The following is a 16,502-nucleotide window of genomic DNA, read 5'->3' on the forward strand; positions in this document are numbered from 1 at the left end:
CTATGTCCCTGCCCTTGCACTAACCATGAGGTATGTAACATTCATCTGCTCTACAGTTAGCACATAAACATCATTCAAGTTATAAAAACAAGGACACCCTCATATGGCAACACTCAATACTTCATAAACAAGGAGGTCAGTTCCACCCCTTTTGTCTGATTGGCTGCAACTGCATCTTGCTAATTATTCAAATTCATCTAAAGCTGCACAGGACATGGGTTACTAATACAAACATACCAGGATGCTACAACAATTCTATTATACTTCTGTATTACAAACACCATATCATAATATTTTCTACAACTTCACACAGATAAAATGATGAAAAACAGATAGGAGGTAAAACATTAATGACTGGCAATAATTCATCCAAATATTATAGGATATATTATATCAATGCTTCCATCACATACGCTGTTAATAAGGGTTTATTTTGTTAACATTAATAGGAGGTGATTTCATTTAATTCCCTCATTAATGTATAGTCCAAGACTAACAGCATATGAGCAGACAGATCCTGTACTTGGTATTATAGACCAACACCAAATGGGGGATGAACATAAAGATTACTCCCCCATTAACAATTTGTTTAAGAGCATTGACCAGATTAATAGCCTAGGTTGAGCAGTCAGTTTGCTAATACCCGTTGGTTGATCTTTTGTTGTGTCTGGTTGCAGTAAAGTGATTTCAACTGCAAACCAGGATATGATGATAGTAACTAAGAAAGAAAAGAGGCAGCAGAAAAGTGCTAAGGTTTTAGATGAGGTTTTTCTCTGTCAAGTGGGATTGTGGATTGAACATCTTTGAACCACAAGGTTCAAGTCAATCACTTGTATCAGCACAACAGTTCTCACATGTTGGTCTTACACTATGAGCATCATTGCTGGCATGATGGCAAGTTTGACTGACGTGATAACAATTAATCTGTCTGAATTTAAAGCTCAAAGAGAAGTGTAAACTAGAGCCATCTGTTGGCTAGTCATGTCGTGCCAAGTTAGTGCAGGACTAGTATGCAGTGGGGTCCTATGATTTCCATGATGCAGGAATGGAATCACAGAATTGGACAATAAAAATGCAATCAATCATAAAATGGTGAAATTTGCATCATTGTAAATTCATTTCATAAAATTCAGGGTTTTGCTCGAGCTGATGAAACACAATGCTCCCTATTGAGACTGTACATTCCCAAAAAGGTTTGTGAATAAAATAAGTGTAGAGACACAAAGATGACCTGCTGGTGACCATAGTCGGCTGGTTCTCAGTTTTATTGGTCATAACCAAAGACGAGCCGATCTGTCTCAGTATATCCATTTTATGCGGATCTAATTACAAGCACAGACAGCACTTCATTGCAATCAGTTATGTTACAAAAGTACTTTCATGGTACAATAATCTCACAGAATTGCACTGTTTAACAGTAGAGTCGTATACAGTCTTACTCTATCGTTCTTTGCAGATACAGTGACTTAATGGAATTCAAATGGACGTGCAGGTATAAAACTGTTGTTTTTTTTATACTTGCTCAATCAGATGATCAAAAGAAAATTAACGGAAAATTACTTATATACGTAAAACATTTGCTGGTACCAAACTCTGATTTGCTGTATTTTTTGTTGATTTTTTTCCCCCAAAAGGGTCTTTGACAGGGTCCAGGGGACCATTAAAGGGAGAGAAGCAATACAATTTCTAGACATTTTACAAATTAAATGATTCATTGATCCATCATGAAAATAATCATCAGATTAATTGAAATAAACATAATCGCTTGTGGCAGCCCCACAGCAAACGAAGTAGAACTAAATGAAAATGAATGTGCTATATACAGGGGAGGGGTTTGATTATGAATTATGAGACTCTCGACAGAGGAGGCACCGCCCATTATCGCACCATCCAAAATCACACATTCTACCTATAAAAAATAAAACAAAAGCTTGGCAAATCTCATTAGCAAGAGATTAAGGAGTGGCTCGGAATAGAAACTAAATGCAGGGATTAGAGAAGACGGAAGAACAACGCCTCCACAATACCCCATTACCTGTCACCTTCCCCCGATTTACACATAGTTGTTAAGATGCAATAATTACTGACAAATATGCATTTTGACAAATTTCACTTTAGCCTGGGCAATAACAACAAACAATAAAATATGTACCAGCAAGAGACTCCTCATCCAAAGCAATGAAAAGACTGTTCAGCAGAACAACTGAAATAACAGGGTCTGCCAGGAATGCAATTCATCATTTCTATGTTGTTCACTTGCACACGTGTGACACAACAACAGAGTGAAATGAGAACATTTTCAAAAAGGCTGCTCAATATTAGAAGACTGTTCTGGTGTAAACTGAGAGAACACTGCCCCGGATGAGAGAGGTAATACAATACTCATTGAAAAAAGTAGAAATTGAGCATTTTTATTTTTCAACCATAGTGATTTTGATTAGGTAAATATCGCAAAGATTTGTTGTGTACCCTCACACATCTGCTTAGTTCTCATTTGCCCACAAATTTATTCTTATTGCTATTTGCAAGCATTTCTTATTTGTGGGGCTGTAATCTCCCAGTCAACCGGTCGATTTATTAGTCGATACGTTCTGGCTCGACCAAAATACTGATTGGTCGATTTTTTGCCACATTAATTTCATCATCAGGAGGAAAGTACCGAAACTTATCAGAATTGGTATTTCAATGTTTTAGTCTAATAATTGTTTTGTTTTAATTGTAAAAATTCTTACCGTGGACTTGCCTTTTGTGTTTAAGAGTAAAGATTTAAGTTAAATGTCTATTTGTGTCTGAGCAGCAATGCTGAGCTCCTCTGTTCAGTCTTGCTCTGTGTGCAGGACAACTGATAGTGTCAGTCAATTATTATAACATGAAAAAAACAATTGTCTAAATATTCCTCAACAAGTTTTGTGCTGATAGTTGACACAGTATATTTTTCATAAAATTAGTCGATTTTTAGTCGAAATTTGAGGGCTTCAGTCGACCAAGAATTTCTTTGGTTGATTGCAGCCCTACTTATTTGTCAACATAATCAATCTTCTTTGTCCATCTTTTGCATGGTTGTGGCCAATCAAGAATCTAATCGAATGCTGTAATGAGTCATAATCTAAGGTGCAGTGGTCAGCACTGTCACCTCACAGCAAGAAGGTTCCGGGTTCGAGTCCCGGCTCGGACATGGGATCTTTCTGTGTGGAGTCTGCATGTTCTCCCTGTGCCTGTGTGGGTTCTCTCTGGTACTCCAGCTTCTTCCCACCGTCCAAAGACATGCAACTGGGGAATAGGCTAATTGGATAATCTAAATTGACCATAGGCTGTGGGTGTGAATGGTTGTCTGTCTATATGTGTTGGCCCTGTGATGGACTGGTGACCTGTCCAGGGTGTACCCCACCTCTCGCCTGAAAGCCGCTGGGATAGGCTCCAGCCCCCCCGCGACCCTTAACAGGAATAAGCGGAAGAAAATGAATGGATGGATGAATGGATGGAGTCATAATCTACTACTTCTTATTGCAAGTAACAAACCTATAGGTGGTCACGTGGAACACTTTGTATGTTTTCCTTTTAATTTCGAACATTAAAATCATTACCTACATGCCTTGGTCAATTTCAGCCTGGTTACTTTTGGTCTTTATAACATCACAATAAAACATTTAATCATGTTCATTTCTGCGAGATCACACAGCCCTACTCTCTTAACAGTTAAAACCCTTCATAGAATTTGTTGAAAAATCAGCCTCGGCTACACCATGACAGATTGTGGGGTGACTGAAATGTACCCAATGTCACTGCACCCAATGCATGCACCACAAATGGGACACACTATACAGAACAGAACTGGCAGTAATGAGGTCTGTGTGGGAGTGGACCAGGGAGTGGCCTGGGGGGGCAGTGAAGTCACAAGAGCCTGGCAGCAGCAAATGGAGGGCAATCCTTGCTGCAAGTATGAAGAGGCTCGGCTCAATGTCTGTGTTAATCGCTCCTCAATGGATCAGACAAACAATCCCCTGACCTACTATGGTACAACCTACTGTTCCCATCCTCCCACACACAACACAGAGTGGCACAAAAACACACACACACACACGCTGAGCTGACCTATTACACCCACCACAACTATCACCACTATCCCCACCACCAACACCAACTCTCACACTCACACACTGCTTCTAAAAGACACACACACAAATCCACCCACTCAGCCTTTAACCATATAGTGTATCAGCTATCAGTGCACAAAATGGGTCGGTTCAACACCTACAATCATGCAAGCCTGCGTGGTACACAATTGCCTCTTCCTGGTCCAAGAAGACTGAATCAGAAAGGCACTCTGAAGCAACAGTACCCTTGCTCTGTAAAGTACTTCCGCAATGAGGATCCTCTTGAGGCCAATATTTTCCAAATAAAAACCTTCTGGAAGCCTCAGATGTTAGCCCCAAAGCAACTGCTTATAATACAGTTCATATCAGGAAAAAGAAACAGATGGGCAGACAAACAGATGTGGAAAAAGAGGGGGGCATAAAAGAGGTTCCGTGAAAGAAAATCCCCCAAAGCCTAATCCATGAATTTAAACCAAAAGGCATACATTTAGAAAATATTTAAATCCTGGCGCATAGCCTTCATATTTAAATATTCTATAAAAAAAAGCATTACAATGAGAATAAATTCTACTGAGTCTTCAAAACTGATAAAGCATCCCCAAGATAGGTGCAAAACACAGTGTGTTTCTAATCAAACCTTTTAAAAAGCAATATGCTTCTGTTACACCCAAAATGGAACAATAAGCGAGACTGATGAAGAATGGGGCATCTGAAAAAAAGAGGAGCAAAACTGGGGCACCATGCAGTGCCTCAGGGTTAACCCCAGCTTCTGACCTAGCAGACACACATCAGGCCATCATTCACAGCAGAGTGACACAAACTAAGAAAGCACAGCAGAGCCAGCGGCATGACGGGCAGAGCCACCACCTCTTTCTCTCTCACTCTCATCCCTTCTCCCCCTCCTCTCTGAGAACTGGTTCTCTTCACCCAGCTGGTCTGTTTGTCACTGCACCCGTTAATCAGGGACACAGAAAAATAGAAATAGAGCCCACAATCAGTTGCCTCCAGGGATTTAGGACTGTGCATAATAGAAAGCCACGTGGCTAATGTGCACTGGGGATATAGGGTAGACTAGACATACACACACATACCTGCATACACACACAGAACTGCCAGAGTACCCAAACAAAGGAACTATAAGCTCATACATCTCAAACCAAAAGCCATCAAAAATAATTGTGACTATTTATTAAAAATACAAGAACAAAGGCAACTGAAAATTTTAAAAAATCTGTCTTGGCTGCTCTATTTTTCTGACCATGAGTGACATCAGAACTCTTAGAACTGAAGACTAAATTGTATTTACTCAGGTGCAGTGAGTATTCATGGGAGCAAAATATTGTGCATCATCAATGCAGAGAGGAACTTTTAATAAACCAATTTTAATGTGTTTAAGCTGACATAACACCTCTGTGTTGCCCCATAATCAACTTGCCCCTGACACTCCAATGAGTATGCAGGGTGGGGACTGAAGAGGCATATCCCAAAATGCGGCACACAAAGCCTGTGCGACCAACTGGCCCCATACAATGGAGGAGTCAGCAGAGAGTTGGGGACAGTCGTTCAGCCTTTCCTGTTTGCAGAGATGAGGCAGCCAGAGGCACATATGCATCAGAGGCCCCTGCACAGGCTGCTGATCCTGGCCTGAATGCCCTGCTGAATAGGACAGCAGCAGTCCTTTGTTGACCTGTAGCATCACATTCATCAAACACTTAAGCGGCCAGCACGCCCTCCACACAGACATAGATGTTACTTTGCATCAGCCACAGAATACTGCGGACAAAATGAGACTGTTTTTCCACTGTCCATAAATAACGTTCATAATTATGCTCGATACATAAAAACAATCAATTTTAAATAACACATTTGTGGTAAAACACGGACAGTTCCATCAAAATCTGTTAACACAAACAACTTGCTAATTAGTCTGGAAATGACAAAGGCAGGGGGTCTTAACATCCTGCAGAGGTATGCGTGGAAAATGAAGGACAAACGATTTTTGTCCAAAAGAACATAGCTACATGGGCACTGTCTAAGTATTAAGGATAGGTAAAAACATCCTTGTAATGTAAAAAAATTATTTTGATTAAGCATATAGTTCCATCAAGTATGATTGTTTTGACAAGTCCTGGCAATTTAGGAAGTTAATGTAACTTGTAGATACTTAGAATGAAATAACGCAAATAAATGTAAATAACTGACCAAATTTAACGTGACTAAAACTCAAACTGCAATCTCGGCTTGCAGCCTTCAAACTTATTCACAGGGGGGGACAAAATACTCATAGCATGCATTGTGGACTATGGAGTAAATGGAACACCCATCTTTCCACCTGTTTCAATGCAGGTCTATATCCAGTGCTTCTAAGGCCAAGACTTGGAACAACAGCTGACTGAAAGATGCAGCTGGAGCCCCCATGTCACCTTAGAAATAGTATTTAAGGCAAATATGCCTGTGTTGAATTTCAAAAGTTGGTGCCACCCCTAAAAATTAAAAACTTGCCCACTGTACATGCCACTGTTTGACTGGTGGACCTTTCTCATGAAAAATATTGCCAAATGCCTGACAGCACTGTGTTGCCAACTACTGATTTCAATGTGGCAAAGAAAAAGCAGTGATCTTCAGTAGTGTAAGCTAGCATAACAGCAAATGCTAGCTACTTCTTCCTGATTTCTGGGAAAAAGTAAAACTGCTTGCTGCTGTTGCATTATTTGTTATGCAGCATTGAAGATGCTGTACTGGGTGGTTCTACAGTTGTGTACTTGTGGATGCCAAATTTGGCTTCTTTTTTTTTTTTACAGTATCAGAGGCTTTTCAAATACTGGTACCGGTATTGGACCAACCCAATTTCATTGTGAACTCCAAGTTGGGCGAGATCCAACTAGTCAGAGTCCACATCAGCACAACTGACACCACAGCAAATATGGGAGTGCAACATTAAGCAAAATGACATGTTTCAATTGTTTACTTTATGTGGAAATTGCACAGTAAAATGTGTCAATTTTATCATAGCCATTTCCACTTCAGCTTATCAGTTTTTGATGAAAGTAATACACACACGTGGTACTATCATTTTTGCTGTGGGAATCCATGAGCTGATGCACTGGGCTGCATGTAAACTGAGTTGAAAATACAAAGAAAAAGTCAGAATTAGGTTTGGGCCGGTGGGGTCGATGACATTGTCCACTGCCAATGCCTGACAGTCAGCAAACACTGAGTCCTCTTCCATCATAGTGTTGAAATTCAAAGGCCTTCTGTATTTAAGAAGTTGTGTTACCTCAGACTAGCTTTAAGGCTAGAGTTTAGTTCCACTTTTGACTTGCGGGAGAGGGGAAAAAGAAGCTTCAGCCACTGGTATTTTCATTAACATTCGGTCTCCAGGTTGTATTTATTATTTTCTCATTAGACCTCCTCAGTCAGCCAAACTCGAAACACTTGGTTACAGCTGTTTCTTTTCTACGGGTCGCTGTCAATGCGCATCACTCAACCAAGAGGCTACTGTTTCATCTTAATCTCCTGAATATTACTAGCAGGCTGACACTGTTTCAACTTTAATACAACCAAGTTAGGGACATGGCAAGTCCCATCTCAGGGAACTGTTCTGGGCTGACTGAGACAGGTGGATGTTGCTGGAAGAGCAAGTGGGAAGTGACTGCAACAAGCAGGCTGAGGCAGACAAGAAACTTTAGGCATGAAATTAGCATTAAAAAAAAAACTCCAGTATGCCAAACAGTGTGTTCATGGCAATACAACATACTGGTCCTTCAGGGAAAACCTATACAAAGGATTTGAGAGCCCAATAACATGCTGAATGAGGTCAATTTAAGCAGTGTGGCTTGGATTAGATTCACAGCTGCTGAGATTAGATTCAAGCTGAAAAGCTGAGAGACAGTCAATAACTGCAAAGTTGGGTAAGAAAATGACTGTTTTCTCTGGAATGTGAATGCTGTAAAAATCTTTTTCAATCAAGTTGTCTTTTTCAAACATTTGAAACTGTTAAATTATTAATGCAGAACTATTGCCATTTATATTAATGACCCAGCCCACTTAACAAGCTGAACACAAATTGCACAAAGAATAACAAAAATGTATATCAGGGCAGTGCTTCCAATTATTTGACCTCACATGGTCTTAAAACAAACAATCAAAAAGCTTGGGGGAACTTTAAAGAAAGCTTGCCTTGCCCCCACAATTTTCCTGCTTGTTTTGAGACAAACTAATGCATCTGATCACTTTTCAAACAATGGCTGGTATAACTCCCGCTGATTAATGGCTGTGATAGCCCAGAGGCACCTAAGGTTGGGATCTGAAAGGACCAAGATACAAGAACCTGGAGTATGGACAGCAGTTTGACCCTTCCAGGTATTGCTTGGGATCTTTGGATTGCACGGTCAATGTCATCCTCGATGTCATCAGGTAAAGACAGAGTAAATTCGCAACTTGTATCTCAAAATTATTTTGTTCTAAGTCAAATTCCTTTGAAATATCTCCTCATGCTTGGCATGACCATGCCTTTCCCTGGCAACAATCACTACTTCTACAATAACTGGAAAGTCTGGGCGTGATACCTCATATAAATGTGCTTCAATAACTAGCAATTCTCAAAAAAGGCTTATATTTTCACTCTCTTCAATTTGAGCTGGCACCATGCATCATATATGGGGGCACAAGGACCAGCCACAGTATGATTTACTGCTCTCAACTGGCTGTTACACATCAAGATGAATTTCAGGAATCATGAATTTTGTTAGGCTGTTATGCTCTCTCACAGTGGAAACAGAGCCTTGAGTTGTTTCTCTGACATCAGTGCATTTTTTTCAATTATGCCAGGTGGCAGGACAGTGTATCAAAGACCTATGGCAACACATTGAATCATTGGGGGAAGGTTGGTTGAGTTGTGGTGATAGCATGGTTGCCTAATGACAACAGATATGAACCAACCTAATGCTGGTTACAATAAATTCCTCTTAAGTCCTTCATGCACCAGTTACAAAAAAAGGTTTTGTTGGGAACATATGCATACATGTGTCCCTTTTTCCCAGTCTGGGATGTATAATATTGGGAAAATAATGATTTTCATGAATCTTTATTTATTGAGCATAAAAAAAACCTTACATTGAGCCCCTTAAGGACAAAAATGTCACAGAACTGCAAAACAAATGGGACTATTTCTCAATGTGCTGTGAAAATTGTGTCTCCCCTCTGGCAGACGAGGTGTCTGGAAAAGATAAAATTGCTATTTGCAAAGTGTGTTCAAGGGAGTGGAATAAGAGAGACAGTGGAACTGCTTAACAGCTCCAGTGACACTCAGCAGTCACTCATAGAGATGCTGGAAGCAGGGATGCAGGATAATATCCCTACATTATTGTTATCGGCCAATATTGGCTATGAAAACTAATTACAGACACAGCAGGCATCAGTCTACCTATATATCTGCAGACTGAATGCTTGTCGCCATTTCTCAGGTGCCAGGGAACAGGGTGCATTGTGATGAGGTCATCATCCATTGATACATGAACTGAGGGTGGGTAAGCAAAATGTCAATCAAGCAAGTTTTTTTTCTGTTTAGGTTTTTAACGTGTCAGAAACAGGTAGAATATTTGCAACGATGTTCAGCCTTGGTCTCGTGCCAAGAGGAGCCAAGAGTTGTCATGCCATCTGACTGAGTTTACAGGTGAAGTTGTGTTTCATAGACACTGATTGTATTATAATTAGATTTTTCTCTATTTCAAATGGGGTAAATCTGTATAGTGTATTAAAAATTTGTACTTACGCAAAGTGGATGTCATAGTTGCTCAAATGGTTCATCACAGAGTTGGGATTATATTTGGTTGCTTAACTAAAATTGACAGCAGACCCCTTAAGTCAGACTAGAAACATATAAGGTTGATGTTTTGGGTTGGAAATTTGCCACGTTTGAAATTTGGGGTCCATCCAAGCAAGCTACATCAAATGCTGGGCACATGTAACAAACAAGTGCTTGCCAAAGACATTGACACCACAAATGCAACTTGGCAAAGCCCTCAAAGTAGCAACACTGACCGTTCCAACTTGCCTGTGTAGAGACATTACAGATGCAAGACCACTTCATTAAGCCAAAGATATGGTGACTGAATATGCAGTTGAAATTTGGATTAATTCCTTGGATTTTGTTTGAAATTAGTTTTGAAAAGAAAGATTCCAACCAAAATATTGCCCATGAAGTACATACCCAAAAATCTTGTGTCTCTGACAAAAATAAAGCTGAAAATAAAACTTGTAAGACTAGGGTAGTGAAATAACATTTATATCACATTACAATGATAACTCAACAGACAAACTGCATCAAAAGGCATTTCATTCAAAATTCCAATATCTTTGATATTTGCATACGCTGTGACTGGGCACACCAAATGCAGCGAGTGAATACACAGTTGAATTTGTGTGTCCTGTAGCAAATACTATGAATAGAAAAGCTGCTAAGAGGCTCAATAGGCTCTTGACTGTGAAACATTCATTCAACTAACACATACTGAAGTCCACGTCCGTTAAATTTCATGGTAATTATTAAAGAAAAAGTAACAAAAATGTCTTGACTGAATGAAGTACTACAGTGACAGTGTAAAGATGTGATGGTGAACTGATAATAACAAGTGAAAACTGTACATAAAACCACGACCCCTGTTTCATTTACAGTGTATGATAGTAACATAAGAATGTGTGCAGACTCAAATAATAGTGAACAAATTAAAATACACATTCTGACCCCTTCTTGTGCCTTCCTGAACAATAATGTGCTGAAATATAGCTACAATACCAGACATGTCTCACAATACTATTATAATAAGATATTGCAATAGATAGAAAAGACCAGAAAATCGATAGAGTACTGTGAAAAATAATATCATGGTACATTGGTCTATTGCTTTCACCGCGCAGCCCTACTCTCCAGGCCTCAATGTATTGCATTCAGCTTGCAATCAAAGTGTAAATCATTGCCTGCATATAAATTGGGCCAAAAACTGAAGTATGTGGTACTGAGTGACTCACTGACAAACAGTAGCAAAGCCTATCCCCCAGCTGAGAGAGCATGAGTTTGGTTTATGGGATTCATTACCACCGATGCCTGCAGTACCTGAGCTCTCCTTCCACATATCTGGATAAAAAAAAAATCATCAGACTTGCCACATTGGAGGGCTACAATAACAAAGTGTCATATCTTGTCAACAAAGGCGTTCCCAATGGCAAAGTCATACAGCAGAATGTTTTTATAGCAAAGAGCGATACTCGTATCTTGTTTCGCATGTCGATGGAGTGCTTTATCTTGGAGAGACAGCTTATTTTGAGAACAGAGCAGGTATGTCGCCTCAATCAAGGCATGCAAGATTATCTGCCCTTTCTCAACCAAAACAGCGCATTTGTCACAACTTACAAAGCCAAGTTTTCCATCCTAATGTCCAAATGTCTTACTTGCTTTACTGTTGTCTTGTAATATCCTACTTCAATTACCTTTTAGACTTTATTTGTTGGCTCCTTCCTCCTGAAAGCCTTCATAAATCTTGGAGCAGGGACCTGTAGCTTTTTCCTTAATCACTCCCACCTGCAGCAAAGTCAAAAGCACCTGCTCCAATGAACTTTGTATGGAGTCCCATGCAATTTCTTATTTTGGTTCCATAAAACAGCAACCAAGAAAAGCATGCATTTAAAGTCTTCAAACAAGGTGGATGCTGCTTTTCACATAAGATGATCAACTGCTTTCCCTCTCCCTCTTTAAGAGTGCCTCATCTTCTCTCCACCTCTTTCTTTAAGTTCTTCCTTAGCTTGGCATGTCATAAAATTAGCATAAATATATAACCAAAAAGCCCTCCACTGCTGTGATGACCATAGTTATCTCTCAAATCATTTAGTTCCTACAATTTTGTCTGACAATGTCTCATCATTTCAGTTTTTCTTACTGATTTCCCCAATAAATAAATAAATAATTTCTTAAAAGCTCACCGACAATGGAAAAAAATAACCATTTATCATCAATAGCTCCCACAAGCTATCACAGGTGTTATCTGCCATATGTGCTACATTATAAAAAATTAAAGAGTCTAACAAGCATGAGGGACATTCATTTCATTTTTTGAACAGATTTTTGTTTTGTTTTTTTGTGTGTGTCTGTAACAGCTGTATCTGGGTCATGAAGCATGGTTCTACACGTGGTGATCAAGCTTTAAAGATCTGCAAAATGTCATAAATCTATACTTTTCAAAACAACCTGTTCGCTGGCCTATTGCTAACAAGCCCACCTTTAAAACACTTCATTTTCTTTTTTTATGTATATATATATATATATATATATATATATATATACACCTGATGCATCCTAGCTATATGGCTCGCAGTGTAGGCCAGTCGGGCACGCAGCATAAATCTCAGTCCTATCATAACACACAGCTCACAATGTTTAAAGCATGAGAGCAAAAACTGCAGCTGTACAAAAAAACAAAATAAAAAAATGCCAACGCAACACCGGTGCACAAATAATAACCTGGCTGACGGGCATGCAGCAAAGCTTAGTTTATTGTTGACTCATTGATCCACAGGCTGGTCGGTGTACAGAACCATGCAGATGAAATGTGGCTGACATCGACTCAAACAAAGGCAAAGAGGAGACACTGAGAGATGGTTCCCAGTCGCTACACAAGGCGTTGCAGTCAGACATCCAACCAGGCAACTAACGTACCAGAAATACATGTCGGTTTACTTGGAATGATAACTTTAATGTAACGATAACTTTCTTAATTCTTAAAGAAAATAAAGATATTCGCTTCTTCATTGATGTGTTCGCTTGGAGAGCTAATAGCCGTGTCAAGCTAACAGCAGTCACCTGAATATCAGTCTCTCATTAGCTTAGGTGGTAGCCTACTGGTGGTGGTGGTGAATGAAAAAAGACAAGAAAAAATATCTTACCCTTTATGCGGTCTTCTCTTACAGAGAGTGTCGATATAACCGCGTCACTAGACTGGATATATGTCACCAGACATGAAAAATTATCTTCCCTTGCTACCGACGCGTGCCACTAAGCTAATTCAAAAAAAAAAAATGTAACGGTTAAAAATCCCAGGTGACGCCGATCTCTCTCCATTAAATCCGCATCCTGGAAATTTCCTCCGCGCTGCTAGCGATGCAGCACGTTACGAAACCAAACCAAGCTTTTATCTCTATTCTTTTTTTCTTTTTTTTTAACCTCACTGACAAAAAAAAAAATCTAGCTTTCGCACAAGAGAAAACGCGATGCCCGTTTTTGGGGGGCAGGTATGAGACGGATATCCGCAGCAGCCTCTCTTCTCCCCCCTCCGCCGCCTCCGTAGTGGTGGAGCATCCAAAAAAGAAGCCGTCCGCTCCAAGCTCTCTCACTCCCTCACTCCCGCTCCCTGTGCTCCCGTTCAACAGGGAGAAGAAGAAGAAGAAAGAAGTGGACGTGGTGGTGGTAGTTAGGGGTGTGCGTGGGGTGGAGGGTTGTGTGTGTGTGTGTGTGTGTGTGTGTGTGTGTGTGTGAGTGTGGGAGGGTGTGTGGGTGTGTGGGTACTGACCCTTCAGAGTCACATGGGAAACACCGTGCACATAATATCAGTATTCTCAACAATAACTGCTCTGCACAGACAGAAGCAGATGCAGGATATGGTGCTGTCCCTGGTGCTAAAACGGACAGCACTGCCCTATCTTTTGTATTGAAAATTGATATGTAGACAGTAATGAGGGCATACTACAAGAAGAAATTGACATTGGCAACATTCCATTTTGAATAGCAGCCCATTTTTACTAGTATTTAATGCTCCAGAATCCTTTAGACTGCCCCACTTATCTCCCCTTTTGATACTGCTGAGGCTTTATTGGAATCAGATGTCTTTTCTTTAGGTAGGAATACCCACATAAGATTGTATCTCAGTGATGGTCTCAATTCAAAATTCTACTCAAGTAAAAATTAACTAACAAACTAAGACATCGATTTAAAAGTTCACATTGTACACGATACAGTACTTGTGTATTCCAGTGCTTGTTCAGTCCTTATCATTCGACCTCTAAAGCTTATGTTCTAGTCATGTGTTCTGTTCTGATTGTGTTGTTGTTGTTTTTTCTTTAAATTGCCAAGCTTCAAATTTTAAAGTACAAGTTATAAACAGCTTTGGAATTTCAATAAAAGATACTGCAGACCCTGATGAAATCTGTCCACTTACTGATGAGTTACAAGAATACAATATTTCCTTTCAAATGTGGTGGAGTAAAAGTACAAATTCCTCTGAAATATAACTACTCAAGTAAAGCACAGATACATACACATTGTACTTGAGTACAGCAAGTAATGATAGTTACGGTCCATCTTTGGTTGGACTAATTAAATACATTATTATATATTTTATTTGGATTACATTGTTATTGTCAACAACATCAGTGGGCTACTCTCATTGATTCTGTAAAGGCAAACATAACAAACAAACTCCACAACATTTCAGATTCTAATTATTTCATTAATTCATATCTGAGCTGCAGCTGCACTGAGCTGAACTTGATACACTGCTGAAGATCATCCAGGTCATGATATAAAAAAAACCCAAAAAAACAAAGGCAGAAGGTGAAATGTCTAGTCGCCTTCATTTAGGGGAGATATTCCCGAGACAGCGTGCAGCACCTGGCTGGTGCGCGACATCAGGCGAGTCAGTGGGGATCTGGGTTATTCATGAAGACCTGCAAGTTCTCCAGCTCGAGAGCCTCCGGATGGGGATGGATGTTTTCTGCTGAGGTTTTGTTGTATGTCTATGTAAGCAGTGATTTGATGGCTATTGTGTTTGAGTTAGAAAATGATTGTTGGTGCCAGACAGGAAGAAAGAAGGCACCTTCATTTCTAGACTATTTTTGGGGTTTTGTGTCCACCATCTGCACTGCGTCGCTGTCACTTCAGGGTGGGTATATGAGAGCGTGGGTGGAACTGAACCAACAAAGTAGTAGTGGTGAGGCCTTTATGAGATGATGGGTGGGCTGAGCACTTTGGAAAATAGCATGCTACTCATTATAAGCAGTTAGTGGTAATGAAAAAGCTCAGCCATGTTGTTAGTGCGGTTCCGGTACTTTGCATTTTTTGCTCTGAATGTATAATTGAAGCTTTGACTGCTGCTGTAGTGTAAATGGATGCTATTGATTTGCAATATTTCACATATTTCAGCAAATTTGTCTCTGGTCAGAAGCTTGTTTTGCACTTAGCACCTGAGGCCACAGAGTTAACACCGAGGATGGTTGAGCTGAGTTGAAGCTTGAACAGTATTTCACAGCATCTCAGAAGTTACACTGTGACCCTCTGTTCCATATATATATATATATATATATATATATATATATATATATATATATATATATATATATATATATATATATATATATGAAACATTTTTAAGAAAATCAAAATGTTCAAGGATAATTACACTGGAGACACAGGGAAAGAATATGTATCATTAGGACCCACAGGACACAACAAAAGTTTCATAAGTATATGGACAGCAAAACAAAAGCCCCTTTCACCGCACGACAACAATATTCTAAAATACTGTACAGATAAATACAAAGTTAACTGGTGTTTTAAGACTCGTAGACTATTGTTTTGTAAAATAACCAAGTTAAATCACCGTTAAATCCATACATCAAAATCAAATTCAGTTATTCATGGATAGACCTGGTGTGAAAGTGTGAAACCCACCAGGGTCTCTGTCAAGATGCCACCCAGTAGCATTTAAGGCTAAAGAAGGCCACCAGCACTTAAAAAAAAAATCTCTCATTTGAGCTGCATGCATGTGTGTCAGCATTGTTAACACACACACAATCTGTTTACGCCCCCGGCCCCAGTCCCCACCCCTGCTCCCAGACCCACACCCCAGCAGAGAGCTCATCCACAATCCACCAGGACAAAGGGAAAGAGCTGAGTGCAGGATATAAGGCTGCCACTGGCTGCCAGAGTGTGTCCAGCACAGTGCTTTCTGCAGATTGCAGCAGTTTGAGCTAAACCCCCCTCTGTCTGCTCACTATAGACGGGACGCGGGCGGGTGGGGTCATCATTGGTGCGTGCAGGGTGGAGTTGAGGGGCTTGTGTTCAGTAAAGTTGGTGTGACTGTATAACTTCACAGATGGATGGACATGATCTCTAGTCTTTTCCCAGTGCAGTACGTGTATGGAACTGATATTCTAAACCTTAAAGCTGAATCATATGACTCCAGTCCGGGGGGGGTGTCTGAGGCAGCGACAGACATAAGCTGGAGGAAACACAGAAAGATTATTCTGGATATAGCAAACACAGGGAGCAGCAAAGTAAACGCATCCTGGCGCAGCTCAATATAGCACGAGTTAACTTACCACTGAATTGAGAGCCTTTTTGAAAGAGAGAAGTGAAAAATA

The 16,502-nt window shown here is 40.0% G+C and overlaps 1 protein-coding gene across 3 annotated transcripts in view; it reads right to left on the minus strand.

Annotated features, from left to right (window-relative positions):
- The window catches only part of sptbn2 (spectrin, beta, non-erythrocytic 2), a 50,485-nt gene extending 36,945 nt beyond the window's left edge, over nucleotides 1-13,540 (minus strand). The window contains exons 1-2 of one of the 3 annotated variants that reach the window (XM_086179452.1): nucleotides 13,032-13,540; nucleotides 11,583-11,673 (exon numbers count right to left, since the gene is read on the minus strand). The gene's annotated coding sequence lies outside the window, so the exon portion shown is untranslated. The remainder of the gene's footprint in view (nucleotides 1-11,582; nucleotides 11,674-13,031) is intronic. The other 2 variants (XM_086179451.1, XM_086179454.1) reach the window with 2 other exon arrangements.
- Between the last annotated feature and the right edge of the window lie 2,962 nt (nucleotides 13,541-16,502).

The sequence above is a fragment of the Aulostomus chinensis genome, chromosome 15, assembly GCF_037954235.1.
Source record: "Aulostomus chinensis isolate RoL2024-O1b breed Wild chromosome 15, RoL_Achi_v1.0, whole genome shotgun sequence".
NCBI classification, from domain to species: Eukaryota; Metazoa; Chordata; class Actinopteri; order Syngnathiformes; family Aulostomidae; genus Aulostomus; species Aulostomus chinensis.